This window comes from Cornus florida, unplaced genomic scaffold (genome assembly GCF_030987335.1).
Source record: "Cornus florida cultivar Cherokee Brave unplaced genomic scaffold, ASM3098733v1 CherokeeBrave_3.0.0_Hap2_Chr10, whole genome shotgun sequence".
NCBI lineage: Eukaryota > Viridiplantae > Streptophyta > Magnoliopsida > Cornales > Cornaceae > Cornus > Cornus florida.
In genome coordinates this window covers 21,362,999-21,378,372 of record NW_026775580.1, presented here as the reverse complement: position 1 = coordinate 21,378,372, position 15,374 = coordinate 21,362,999, and positions in this window count along the sequence as shown.

Here is a 15,374-nt window from a genome sequence, read left to right as displayed (position 1 = left end):
TCTTTCTCGGGTCATTTCGGCTAACTGAAATACCATTTTGGTCGACCGAAGCCTTTTGGTTTTCATTTTAATAGTTTAAGTGCATATTCTAGTAGTTTAGGCACTGTTTGGGCCTATTTCGGTCGACCGATTCTTCATTTCGGCCGACCGAAGTGGCTTCTCTTCAAAATCAGTTTTTGGGCAAAATTTCTGTTCATTTCGGCCTACCGAAATGGTTGTTTCGGTCTACCTAAATAACTTCTTTCAACTTTGTTTCTCAAACTTCAAAAGGTTATAACTTATTCATTTCTAATCCAAATAGGGTGATTCTTGAGCCTAAATTCATGGATTTTGAGTTATCTTTCCAATAGTACTAATTTCATTCTCAGATTCAAATCACAGTGGGAGTTATTCATGTTTTAGTGAGGTAGTGTCAGTTTTCGCTTAAACCGGGAAAGGGCGTTTTGTGGGATTCTTGGCCAAAGTTCTTAGAACCTCTTGGAATGTTGTGAAATGATTACGTTAGGCTGTATTCACCTTGTTTGGCTTGTTTAGAGTCAATTTTCCCTCTTTATTTGTGAATTGACCATTTTGCCCGTTTTGACCTTTGTTTTCGCTTTCGTTTCCTTTGAGTTCCGTGACTTCATGGAAGGTCACATTGGTGTCTTGGGGGTGATTTATATCTCTATAGGCTTTGATTTTATCTTTTGCTTCCGCATTTCGGATTCGTTTTCGGATCAACTTTCAGTTCATCTCTGACGCACCGGGTTGAAAAACTCGGGTCACGATATTGATACTTTTAACTATCATTATAATATGCTATGGATTTTAAATTGATGAATGATTATAATTTATGTTTTGTCAATTAGAGGGATATGGATAGTTTAAATTGTTTGATCATTACTCTAGTAATTTAAACGGAGGTTTCATGATTAAAATCATATACTGGATGCATGATAGGATTTTGTTTATATCTGATTTCTATTATGTTTGTTTCTGGATGTACTTGATGTTCAAATGAGTATGCATCATTTATGAATCATATGCATTGTATACACTGGTATGGGACGATGGCATATTGGGGATGGATTAGATTAAAACGCTAAGAACTACCTATTCATACATACGAAATGGATTAACTAAAATAGTCAAATCCTAAATGGATGCATGTCCTATCAACTAAAATAGTTGAACGACATATCGGATGCTTGTTTTATTTTTCTATATTAGGAAGGATTTATATATATACGTATGGTATCGTGATATGAGCTTGAGTCTCAGGATCATGGTTAGGGTGCGTATATCGTAAAGGATGAGTAACTAGATATTGCTGATGTTCTCTGATAGGTTTAGGGCACATGCACACCATAATATGTGATTTTCATGTTACCTTCTATTCAGGTTGAACTACATTATAGGCTAGTGAGCGTATTATAGTGTGTATCTATATCTATATGGACTATTTTAGCTATTGCCGAGCTATCTAGGATGTATCTGTGTATCGGGTTTAAGTGTGGATTGTAGTAGGATGGAACTTGCATATGGGCCTGACCCACTCTTATTTTTCAGGTGGTTGTTAGTACCAAGCTTAGAGCTTGATCATGATAAAGCATATATAGTGACTCACTTTTCCGACTTTGTAGGGTTTTCATTCTTATTTTACTTTAGTTATGGATTTTGGTTCTGTGATTTATTATTCATTTAGGATTATTAGGGGTCCACTGGATGGATTCTCGAGTTGTATGAATTTGGAAAGTTAAATTATATTAATCTATAATTTTTATTAAGGATTTTCGTATTTTAGCTTATTATTTTATTTTTAATTCTTTTGTATTCTTACTTGTTTATATATTAATTGTCAGGTATCCCTTGGATTTGTGCTCGGACTTGATCACCCGTGGCTCTAGAATATAGGGGTATCACAATACATAATTGAAAAACTGGACAATTATCCAAAGTCAATGGACATAGACTTAAGCCCTACATAGAAGGTAGTGTGTAGAGAGGCACTATGGAGGCAGTAGAACTTTGTGATCCTATTTACTTGGACTAGAGAGGTCAGTTTACGTCGAGCTATCGACGTTAAACTTAGCATTTGTATGTTATACCGTTGTCTTGTTTTAATTTCTAGTTTTTACTTTTAGTTATGCTTTAATTATTTGTTTTTAGGTTTAAGTAATTTTTATGTTTATGTTTATTTTTAGTTTAGTTTAGGTTTAGCTTAAATAAGAAAAAGAAAATAAAAATTGAAAAAATATAAAAATCCAAAAATTTGTCTTAAAGCTCGAGCCTTCATTTTTGGGGCTCAAGCATCAACTAACAAAAGCTGAGCTTTCATACGCTAAGCTTGAGCCCTCCATCATCGTTAACTTTAGGGTTTTTGGTGGCAGGCTCGAGCTCTTAAATTCAAAAGCTCGAGCCTTGGGTTTTAAAAGTGCATAAAAGAGGCCGAGTTCTCATTCTTTCACTCTATCATAACCTTTCTCATAGTTTCTCTCCCAGTTTTTCTTCTCCATCTTCATTACCCATGACTTTTGACAATATCTTTCCAAAATTGAAGGTACTAATCAGGTAAAAATCTTCATCCACTTTTTCTTCTCATTGCTTCTTTCTTCGTTAATTATATTTTTAGATCTAATTTAAGAATGCATGAGTTTCATGAGTCTGTAAGTTTCATTAGTTGGTTTTCATAAGTTCTCTGCATGCAATGGTGGTTTAAGAAATTTGTTGTTGATTTATTGAATTTCTGAGATCTGTTATGGTGCAGATCCAGGTAGAGCTTGAGCTTTGCAACTTAAAGCTCGAGCATTGGTTGAAGCTCGAGCCCTAGAAGGTTAAGCTCAAGCCTCGGTTTCCAGATTACAGAAATTGGAGGATTTTACTGATATTAGGGATTTTCTTGAAGGGTAATATTAATTAAAAGTTAAGATGGTTCATCCTGCTCCGTCTAAGTGCGCTAGGGTGACTAAAGATGTTTTGCCAAATGCTTGAAAGACCATTCCAATTTCTTATGAAACAACCTTTGATTATCAGGCGTTCATCGCTGATCCTCGCACTAGATGGGCTATGAACTCCTTTAGTTACAGGCATCTTTTGCATCTTATGGTTCCTATTACTAAGATTGTTTATCCTTGACTTGTTCGTTTGTTTTATCTCAATCTTGTTTATAGTGAGGATGACCCTTGGGAGCTTAGGACTATGATTGATGGGTATGAGTTGATTATTAATCTTTATGCTATTGCTGCAGCTTTAGAATATTATCATATGCTTCCTGAAGTAATAGTTCAGAGGCGTAGCTGTCCTACTTTCACACCTTTCCCTAGGGTACCAATTGTAGAAAATTTGATTCAGAAATTGTATGATGGTAGGTTTACCAGGCGTAAGCATAGTAGTACTACAAAGGCCATGATTCCAAAAAGGTTATGGATTCTAGATTCTATTATCTCAACAAATGTCCCTCCTCTTAGGCATAATTATATTAGGAATACTAATTTTCTCCAGGCACTTTATGTTATTCAGTTTGAGCACTGGTATTCATTTCCTAGGATAATTTTCTGCCAACTACTGGAGTTTTGGTCAGAAATTGGGCCACATAAGATGTTCCTACACATATGCTACCTTTTCCATATATGATTACCAAGCTATTAGAGATACAGGTTTTTGTGGTAGGTCAACAAGAGGAATCTTATGATGAGTCTCCAAAGTTTGGAATGAAGGAATAGGATAAGGTGTGGAGACATATGTCGGCACATCGCCGTAATGCAGTGGAGTTTGGTGATGAAGGTTATATTGCAGTTACTGCTAGAATGCTAAAGAAGGATGATGAGGCTACAGAGGATAGATGGATATCTTTGATAGCCAGGCCCAGCCGAGGAGGAAGCCAGTTCCTGCAGCCCAGCCTGAGAGTTCTTCTCAAGCTAAGATTAGAACTTTACATGCTTGGGTGGCCAAGCTGCAGGACGGTAAGACGATGCTGAGATAGATGCTGATAGCGCAGCAGAGCATTCTGGAGGGGCTCCTACGCCACACTCTGTCTGCCCCTTCGACTTCTACCGATCTGCCTCCACCTCATATGGATTAACTTTCTAGGGCTTTTCTGTATTTTCTTTTTCTAGTTAGGCACTTTTGTTGACTAGGGTAGTATTTTTGATGTATTTATTTCTTTATGATGTATGTTTACCCTAAGTCTTAATTTCAAAAGCAGTGTATTGATATTGATCATATATAAACATTTTTTTTTGCCTATACTTTCCTTGTGTTGATATTTGAGTTCACTGTGATATTTCTCTATTATTACTCCATATACTTGGTACTCTGATATACGTTGGAGTTTATTGATTTTGCCAGGTACTACAGATTAAGTTTAGGGGTGACCCATCTGTGCTTCATTTTGATCTATCTTTGCTGGTCTGCTTGTATGGTAATATCTTTCTAATTCTATTTTTTTCTCACATATTAAGGACAATGTGCACACTAAGTTTCGGGGTAAGTTGTTGGGAAATTTAAATTTTTTATTTTATTTTTTTATATATTTTTGATAACACAGAGTCATGATTTGTGATGTTATGAGCATGAGTTTGAGTGTGTTGATTGTCATATACTCTGTTTGCAGTTTAATATTGGTTAAAAATGGTTTGTATGCCAAAATAATGTGAAAAGGAATTTCTTGAAATTTTTTGAAATCAGTTGGTGGCCTATGGTCCACTTTGTTAGGATGGTTGTTGTTTAATAATGTTGATCTCTTAGATGCTACACCTTGCACATATTCACACTTGCATGAATTCTGTGGGGTAAAAACTGGACGTCTCGTTTTGTTTCGAGTTAAACTGAGATGAGCAGGGAGATTTGATAATTTTGATAACCAAGGCATAAAAAATAAACAAATAAAGGAAAAAAAGTTGGCATGTATGCAATGCAATAAAAGAAAAAAAATTCTTCACCATTGTGACTGAAAAAGAAAAAAATAAAGAAAAGAAGTAGAAAAGGGTCACGTTCAGCTCTATACCTAGATTGCTTGAGCAATTAAGTCCTTAGGGGTGTGTTCTGACACCTAATGCCCTAAGACCATCTGGTCTGGGAGTCGTTAGCTGAAAGCTTGTTACATAAGGGGTTTAGGTTGCCTAGATTATTTGAACAATTAAGTCCTGAGGGGTGCTTTATCACTTAATGCACTAAGACCATCTGGTCTGGGAGTCATTGGCTGAGGGTTTGTTATATGAGTGAATTAGAAAGCTTAATAGACCTGAACATTGTACAGTATCCTTTTTGAAAAATGCATACCCATAGAAAAAAATGATAATGCCTTGGGAGTTGGAATTTGAAAATTTTGCCTGTGAATTGAAGGATAGTAAGGAAGAAATGCAAATATGGATAGTAAGCCACACGTTTAATTGTAAGATCACTTTCAAAAAGTGTTTTAGAGATTAAGATTGTTGAATGAATGGTTAAACTGATATATGAGGATCATGGATGCTAAATTGAAATTATAAGTTGAAAGTTTCTCTGATTATATAATTGGTTGTACTTGCTATATTTGACTGATTAATGAAATACAAGGATATTATGATTTGAAAACAGGCTTGAATGAGCTTGTTGTGTAATTAAGGCACTGTTTGAGATATTTGTGGGTACCATCACTGGAAACCCTCACGAGACTATAACTCGTCTACTAGGGATAACCTAGGGGTTTAAAGGCTTGTTGCATAGGCTAAATGCAACTGTGATTCCCCCGAAAGTGGCTTTTTAGTTCTGTATTGCTAATGGATTAGCAATATGTAAGTTTGGGAGTGTGATGAGCGCTGAATATTGCATATTCGAGTCCCTAGATATGCGTATGTTAAGGCCTAAAGTGATACTTTTATCCATAGTTAGACTGATTTATGTTTAATGTATGTTTGTAGGTACTTTCCTAGAGAAATAGTTAAAACTAGGACTTATGATGACATCAAAGCTTACAGAGTCGTTGCTGATCATTCAGAGAAAGCTAAGAGCTTAAATGGTAAAGTTTGGAAGAATTCAAGAACCAGAGCTCGAGCCTAAGTCCTGAGGCTCGAGCCTTGCAAGAAAAAAAAAAAGAAGAAAAGTCAACAAAGCATTAAAGCTCGAGCCTTGTACCTTTAGAGCTCGAGCCCTAACAGAGGGTGCTCGAGCCTTATCTAAGGGTGCTCGAGCCTTGGCCCTCAAGCTTGAGTACAAGGCATCGTAATTTAAAGAGTTGATTTAATGGGTGAACCAAGCTCCCAGGGCCTCGTGCCAAGACTCAAAGATCGAACACCATCACTCAAAGCTCGAGCCTTGAGTACCTAAAGCTCGAGCCTGGTACCTAGTGCTCGAGCCCATGAAGCTTGGATCAAGCAATGTTAAAAGATTTCAATTCCAAAAATATTCTAAGTGTTTAATGAAAAGACGCTTTGGAAAATAGTTGAAGAAATTCGGCTAAGTGTCAAAGTGAAGATCGAGCACCATTCATTGAAGCTCGAGCATTAATCCAGAGAAGCTCAAGTGTAATGACCCAGGTTTTCTTCAACCCGGTGCGTCAGTGATGACCTGAAAGTTGACCCAGTAACGGATCCTAAATGCGAAAGCGAAAGATAAACAAAGGTCTCTAAAGATAGAAGTCATCCCTAAGACACTAATGTGCCCTTCCATGAAGTCACCGAAGTTAAAAAGAGCAAAAGAGGAAATAAGAGTCAAAACGAGCTAAATCCGTCAATCAAGGGTAAAATGGTCAATTTATAATTAAAAAGGGAAACTTGACTCTAAAAAATTCAAATGAGGTCTATACAACCTAATCTGACCATTTCATAACATTCCAAGAGGTTCTAAGAACTTTGGACAAGAATCCCACAAAACGTCTTTTCCCAGTTTAAGTGAAAACTGACACTGTCTCACTAAAACATGAATAACTCTCACTGTGATTTGAATCGGAGAATGGCATAGGTACCATTGGAAATCTAACTCAAAATCCTTGAGTTTAGGCTTAATAATCACCCTATTTGGGTTAGGAAAGAGGGAGTTATAGCCTTTTGAAGTTGGAACATCAGTGCTGAAACTAAATCTGGAAGACTGGGGTATGAGGGCTATTTCGGTCAACCGAAATAGAGTTTTGGTCAACCAAAACTCACAAAAACTTTTCTGAAGTCTTGTTTTTAAGGGGTGGTTACTTCGGTAGACCGAAATGAGCCATCGGTCAACCGAAATAAGCCATCGGTCAACCGAAATGGCCGTGAAAGGTGTTTTTGGCTACTGGAATGTCCATTTTTACAAATCAAAAAGGCACCGGTCGACCGAAATGAAAGACCTCGAAACCTCCTGGAAGCTTCACTAAACATGGAAGATTTGCAATTGGACCTATAGAATTTATTCTACCCACATGCATAGGTCAAAACTGATCCTTTTTAAGGGAAATTAAGTATGTGCACATGTCAACAAGCATAATATGAATTATTTATACATAGAACAATGGCTCATGGCCTCATACATATAAATTATAAGAATCTCACATGCTAAACCTCTAAAGTTGGTTAAAATACATTTTAAAGCAAAAGATGGTACCAAATGACTACAAGTACTAAATTAAACATGTTTAGCCCTTGGCCTTGCTATACATACATCCAAAGAGTATCAAAAGGTGCACTTAAGTGCACATTACATAGGTTGGACTAAAAATACAAGTTTTAACATAATAATCAAAATGAAGCGTGATATGCTAACAAGTGCATATTCTACTATAACAAAATTACTCGAAGTAGTCAAGCAAGCCTAAGAATATTGTGTATCCAACAATAAAGCTTCTTTACCTGAAAAACACCCGGTAACTTTGGGGTGAGTAAACAAGTTTACTCGTAGGGAATGAGCATGCATAAGTTTAACTTAGTACAAGGTTTGCAATTCAATATAATTTAATCCATGCTATTAAAATGACATTGAAACTTTTAACATAGCACAATGAGATGAAATTTCACAAAGTTATCAACTTGGAAATTAAATGCGAAATCAACCCAAAGTGGATACTTGGATATTGCCCGGATTAAAACCGTACTCTTGGGATCACTTTAGGGCTATTAACCCATGGATACCTTCCCCTAGTGCGCACTATAGTGTAGGGAACTCTATATCTTCCATACTAGAAACAAGTCCTAGCCAAGTCATGTTCTTGATAATATCCTAAGTTTCCAAAATCAACAAGTTGAGCAACAAATCATGATATATGATAAAAACACAATAAAGCTCCATGAATTTCATGACTAAATCATTAGATCAATAAGATAGAAATTAAGTAGACCAACTAGTTAATTTCCCTAGATTTCAAGAGTTGTTCAAATGATTCCAATTTAATATATAACAAGAAGTAAGTTATGGCCATGCCATATATTAAGTTTAAATTGGAATACAAGCATGGTACAAATAAGTAGAATTAAAATCAATTTAAATTAATTAATTCTCTAGATTTAAAAGCTCATTTAAATCATGTCAAATTAATACACAACAAAGATCAAGTCATGGTCATGCCATACATCAAGTCTAAAATGAGTTATATACAAGTTACAATAAATCACTAATTTCTCAAATTGGTACAAGACATGAACGCCATTTATAAATCACTATAAAAGCAATTAATTTACTTTGAAAATAAACTATAACACCCCCTACCTTAATAGAGAATTGTATCTCTATAATCCGAGGCAACCAAGCTTAAAAATGAAAAACCAAACAAGGGTTTTGTAGAGGAGAGTGAGAGGAAACTAAAGTATTCCAAGCTTAATAGTCTAGGGTGAGTGAAAGGATATCAAAAATGAAGTCAAAACTCTAAGTCAAGCTTTGCTCCAATGGTGACTAAGTTAGGGTTCTTGAGAGGAAAGAGATTAAATGAAACAAAGGTGAAACCCTAAGCTAAATATGGTGGGATTATCCACTCATTAGGTGCTCTTGCACTACCTCTCACACACACACAATGCAAGACTAAATGTGAGACCTACACTTGTCATTAATCTAAGTAAACTTCCAAGACTTAATATTGAGCCTACACTTGTCAACCATCCATGTCAACAAGTGCTCCTATCCTAGGCCAACAAATGGGTGAATCTCCACCCTTCATATGTCAAGAGATAAAGCTTCCAAGTGGTTCATCCACAATGTCAACAAGTGGCACCTTAGGAATGTGACACTTGTCACATTTTTTCAGAAATTGCAAAAAGGTCCTTTTTAAAAATATCTTTCAAATTAAATTACAAAATGGTCCCTAAGACCAAAAATAATTACTTTTCATAATTACACTAAAACCCTAAAAGTTAAGAAAATTACCAAAAAGTCATGCATCCATACCCTTTACAAGAAAAGTAAACAACTAATATGTTTTTCTACGAAAGTAAAAATGTAGATATTATGGAAATTAAATATCATAGATGTATGCAAAGCCAAAATCAAATCTGAGCACAAAAAGTGAGGTTATCCAAGGAAAAATGATAGATGAGAAAAAGACAAAATAAGGAAAAAGACGAAAAAAAAAATTACCAAAAAAAAGAAAAGAAGGAAAATGACCGGGTCATTACATCGAGCCTTGTTCCCAAAGCTCGAGCTTTCCATGACAGATTAGATTTCAAGTTACGGAATTATTCCTTTTCAAGTCATATTTCACTCCAGATGGGGTAGAAGACCTAAAAGCCCACTAGATCTTAATTTCTTCTATAAAAGAAGGCATAGGCCATGATATAAGAGGTCTGAAATTCCAAGTCATTTTGCTGGTGTTATTCAGAAGGTTGATACTGTGGTGGCTTTTAGGGTTTCCATGACCTTAGAAGGTGAAGATCCTGAGAAGAGAAGTGTCGTCCGTGACAATGGAGATGACTACAACACAGATGATATTTGACGTCGTCATGAGTAGCTAATTCCTCTCTTAGGGCACTGATGTAACCCGATCTAGTACTATGGTTTGTTTGTTTTAACTCTGGGATATTTTTAATGTATATTATGTTTTTGATTATATGACTACGAGCAATTGAGACAACTCAATTGGATTTAATGTTTTCAATAGTTTTTAAATTGTTATTACCTTGTCTCAGATATAACTGTTCATCTTCTATTCTCAACCCATTCTTATTGGACGGTATCTGGCAGAGCCCTGCCGAACATAAAAATGGAGGTTATGTAATGGTATCTAACATTTTTTATGAAAGAATGTTTTCATAGTCTATGCTTAGGAAAGATGGATTGCTTACAAAGTAGTTAAAGTAGTTAGAGTAGGTAGATGGATAATCCATGCTAATCGTAGATAGGTTATAGTTAACTGCATTTTATAAAACATCTTTCTTTAAAACCCAAATTGAACGAATGTTATTGAGTTTAATTCATTTGAAATATAATGTGATTAAATCCCTAGAGTTGAAATTGTTAACCATAGTTACGAAGGTTGTGGTGAAGTCGAAGCCCTAAGACTTCTCTTTCTCTGATCACTCTAGTTTAATTTCAGTTTATAATCGTGACAATCAATCAATCAATTCAACCAGTTACCTGTAGACCAATAAAAATTAGTTAAAAGCAAAACATAATAACTCATCTCTCTGTGGGTTCGATACCTTCTCTATAGTGCTATCCTATAAGGATTTGTGCTGTTGTAAGTGGTAAATTTATAAGTAGTATGCAAAAATACACAACAGCTTGTTTGAAATATTGGTGCCTCTTTAGTGAGAAAGAGCTTAATGTTTATGGGTATCATTTCTAAAACCCTCACGAGACTTCACTCGTCCACTAGGGTAACCTTGGGGTTCAAAAGGCTTGTTGTATACGCTAAATGCAATCATGTTCCCTACGAAAGTGGCGTTATCCGTTTATTGCTTTCTAGTTCTTTTTTGTATAGTTGTTGGTTTCTTATTTTTCTTTGTAGTTCATTGCTAGGGACTAGTAATATTTAAGTTTGGGGGTGTGATAAGCGCTGAAAAGTGTGCATTTAAATCCCTTAAGCTTGAATGTTCTAAAACCTTTATCTATTTTATTTTTCTGTTTTAGTCTAATTTTATGTTATTTCCCTTTTCAAGCACTTATCCCCAAAATAAGTCAATTTAGCTGAATTAGAGCATTAAAAGAAGGAATCTCAAGCCTAGTAGTAGAAAGGAGCAAAGTAGTGAAGAAGTCTTCTATGATCGATCGAACAGAGCCATGATCGATCACACTCCGATCGTTCCAACCATGCCATAATGGATCGAACCCCTTGTCCTTATCCTCATGAAAATTTCCTATTCAATTGATCCAACCTTTCCTTCAATCAATCAAACCTTTTGATTTTAACTTTACCTACCACTTTTGTCATTTTCCCGTAAATATCTCAGCCTTTGTCCTTATCCAAATAAATGCGCCCTTACTTCGATCAATCATGGCAACCATGTGATCGATCGAGCTGAATTAAATTACGTGCAAAATAGATTTTAAGTTGAATTAAAGGTGTGTTCGTGGTGCAATCATTTGGAGGTCCTAGTACACGAGGTCTGACCATTGGGTATGACATTTGAGCTACCTATATAAAGAATTTGGCTAATTTTAGCATAGAGGCCAGTTAGTTAGATAGAGACTTGGCTAGAGATTAGAGAGAGAAATATACAATTTGGGAAAGTTCTTCCACTCATCTAGGGTTTCTACCAAGAACACTAGAGGAGGCGGATGAATTCTACCATGGAGATAGCCCTTGAGGGTTGGATAACAACATCAATGAGTGGCTAAACCATTCTCTTGGGGCTAGAGATAGCCCTAAGCATGCCTCCTAGACTTTGATGTTTTGTAATCAATGGGGATTTGTGTTGTAATTCTTGTCTTGACATCTTATATATATATAAATCTTGTTTATGCATGATTTGTGTAGTTTAATACTTCCAATTGATCAATTAATTCTATCCATATGTCTATGTATGCCAGAATGGATGTTCATGTTTTTATCTCTAGATTTTGTGACATTGATGCATGTCTATGTGTGTTGATATTATGAATCTAGTGATGGTCAAGGCATGGTGCTTAAATGGATTACTTTTATAGTTTATTTGATGGTTCGTACTTATTTCTTGATGGATTGTGCCACCTCCTTAGTTTAATTAGTTTAATTTTCATGTCACTAGCTTAGTTATAGTGTAATTGTCTTACTTTCCTAGATAGGTGGACAATCCATTCTTATTGTTTGATGTTGTGATACCCTCGGATTTCCGGATGTGGGTTGGTCAGGCCCACGCCCGAATACCCGAGGATATAAAAAACAAATGGCAATAATCGAACACAGAATATAATAAATGAAAATAAGAATAACCAAAATGTTGATCAGAAACTAAAATGAGAAATAAAACCTCAAACTAAATTTCCATTAATAAATTATTCTAATACACATATTCCTGCAAGAAAAATATAACTCGGGAATCCATAATATGTGGACCTCTGGAAAACCAAAACTAAACCATCAACGGTCTACAACTAGATACAGAAATCACAAAGGAAACTTCTATGTAGACAATCTGGAAGAATGAAGTAGACGAGCCTTGCTCAGCATGAACAATCCCTACGCCTGACGAATACCTGAAAAATGATGGTGGATCAGGCCCACAAACAAGTTCTACTCTATTACAGTCCAAACAGAGACCCAATTTCCAATTACCACCAACATTCATAACAAAAACATTGTGACTATCTTCATAGGTTTAGCCTACAACTACCATGTTTTAACGTATGTGACTCTGGTATAATCACGCTGCAACAATATATACACAACGTTGTATTCTATATACAGACCATAATCACAGACAAGTTTCATTCACATGTTAAAACACTAGTTTTCACAACTAGTTTCCAACAATCCCCCATATGAATGGAAATTAACTGCTTAAATGCAAAAGATGATCATGCAGAGTATAGTTGGAAAGTTACTGCATCGGGATAGGTAGTTTTTGGCCTTGAACCTTCCCTAGTGTATTACTATCCCATAATTGTGTATATATATATATATCCACACTAAAGGACTCTCATTGGACTACAAAGGGGGAATCAACTTGAATAGAAGGCAACATGCAAAACGCACATGAAGTGGGCATGTGTACTTAAACCTAACAGGGTACACCTCAAACCATCATAGCCAGCTATGCATCCTAATGCATATACGCTCCCTAACCATCAATCCTGAGACTCAAGCTCATATCGCGGTACCATAATTATATATATAAATTCCATCCAAAACCAAAGTAGTGCCGCTCAACTGTTCGTTGCCTTGACACGACATATAATTAGGATTTAATGTTATAATTAATCCATTTCTTTATTCTAGAATAGGTAGGAATTAGCATTTTGATCTAATCCATACCTAATGAGCCACCGTCTCATACCGGTGCATATAATCCACAATAGGGAGGATTTAACTTCTTTGGTTAATCCGTCCTTAAAATGCCACTGTCCTGTACCGGTGCATTACATCCATCCAGTCCAATAATTGATGAAATAATTAACATAACACATCAATTAATTCTATAAACAAGTATAATCAAAATCAGATCAATACTTAAGCAAAATAATAACTCTAAGTAAAATGCATTTAATCATTACAACCATAAATTAACATGCATCTCAAATAGATTAATTTAACCTCCAAGACATAGTTAAACTATTTAAATTCTGTTAAATTAATTAAATTAGTTTGACTCCATTATTCCTCCATTTAAATTGCTAAATAATATCAAGCAATGAAATCCTTGGTTAACAATATGCAAATTTATTTAAAACTTCATATTGTTCAAGTCCACAGCATATAGTCATGGATTACGCATTTCGGTTATTAATCCAATTTATTTAAATCATACAAATCATCCAAACTGAATTAAACATCATTGGAACCACCCTAACAGTCAAATAGAACCTTTAAAAAACAAAATCTACAAGTTCCCAGTAATGGAGCATGCTCTCATTTTGAGAGAGCAAGCTCTGTCCTCACTAGAGCAAGCTCTCAACCTAATGGAGCAAGTTCTCAAACTAATGGAGCAGGCTCTCAAACTAATGGAGCAAGCTCTCAAACTAATAGAGCATGCTCTCGGCCTGAGGGAGCCTGCTCCCTCTTCCATGGAGCCGGCTCTCTCCTCTGAGAGCCGTAAAAGTTTAATTAGGAGCCGGTTCCATGCCCTTGGGAGCCGGCTCTCGACCTGTTATACTCCTTCTTCTTCGTCCCCGACTTTCTCCGATCATTCTAATTATCACTGTTAAAGGTTCTAAACCTCCGTTCTAAGTTCCAAAGGATCCCAAATTATTTTATACAGATAATATGCATCTTAAACATGAACCAAAACAAAGTCGCATACAACAATTCTCAAGATCAAGCAAGAAGATGTATTGACATATAAAATCTGTTTTAAATCAATTTAAGCATGCAACCAAGTTTAGTTTATTAGAGTCTGATTTCATCCTGGAGGTTATCTAGGCATACACTGAACACAAGTCTAAGGGAAAGAGATTAGAGATAGAACTTGCCTCTAGGTTTCGAATTGAAACCTTAACTTCTTCTTCCTAGTTTCTTTCCGGCGATCCTTGGCCACCGTCCAAGCCTCCTACTACTCTTGTTCTAACCCTCGAACAGCCCTCGACCTTCCTCCTTGGTCTAACCAAATTATTTTGCTCAAACCATCTCTTTTGTCTCACGGTATCTTCTCTCCTCTCTGTTCTTTCTCTCTGACTCCACTGTTACGTGAATAGGGTTCTAAAATCCTTGGCAAACATAACCTTACATATATATAGGTTAATACAAACCCTAATCCCAACCCGATAATAAGTTGGCTAATCATAAAAGAAAAGAAAAGGAAATGAAAATATAATTACATATACATATACAGTCCTATACGTGCTAACCTAATATATACATATAATTTATAATTTTATATATATATATATATATAACCTATCAACATAATATTACTATTATCATCAAAAAAAAAATTAATAAAAATAATATTCTATCCTCTTAAACATATATACTCAAGTATATATACAACCAACCATGTATGGGTAATTATCCGTATCCATAAATAACCCCTATTGAGGTAGTCCATGAGACTTACTGTTGGTCCATTACTACTATCCAAATCCATTCTTTTAAACTTAAAAATAAAATAAAATAAAATACACATTTAATCTAGCAAATAAAATTACAATTAAACTAATACATCAGCAAAATCAAAGTATCAAGTATATGGAGTAATAATAGAGAAATATCATAGTGAACTCAAATATCAATATAAGTAAAGTATAGGCAAAAAACATGTATATATATGATCAATATCAGTACACTACTTTTGAAATAAAGACTTAGGGCAGACATACATCATAAAGAAATAAATACATCAAAAATACGACCCTAGTCAACAAAAATGCCTAACTAAAAAAAGAAA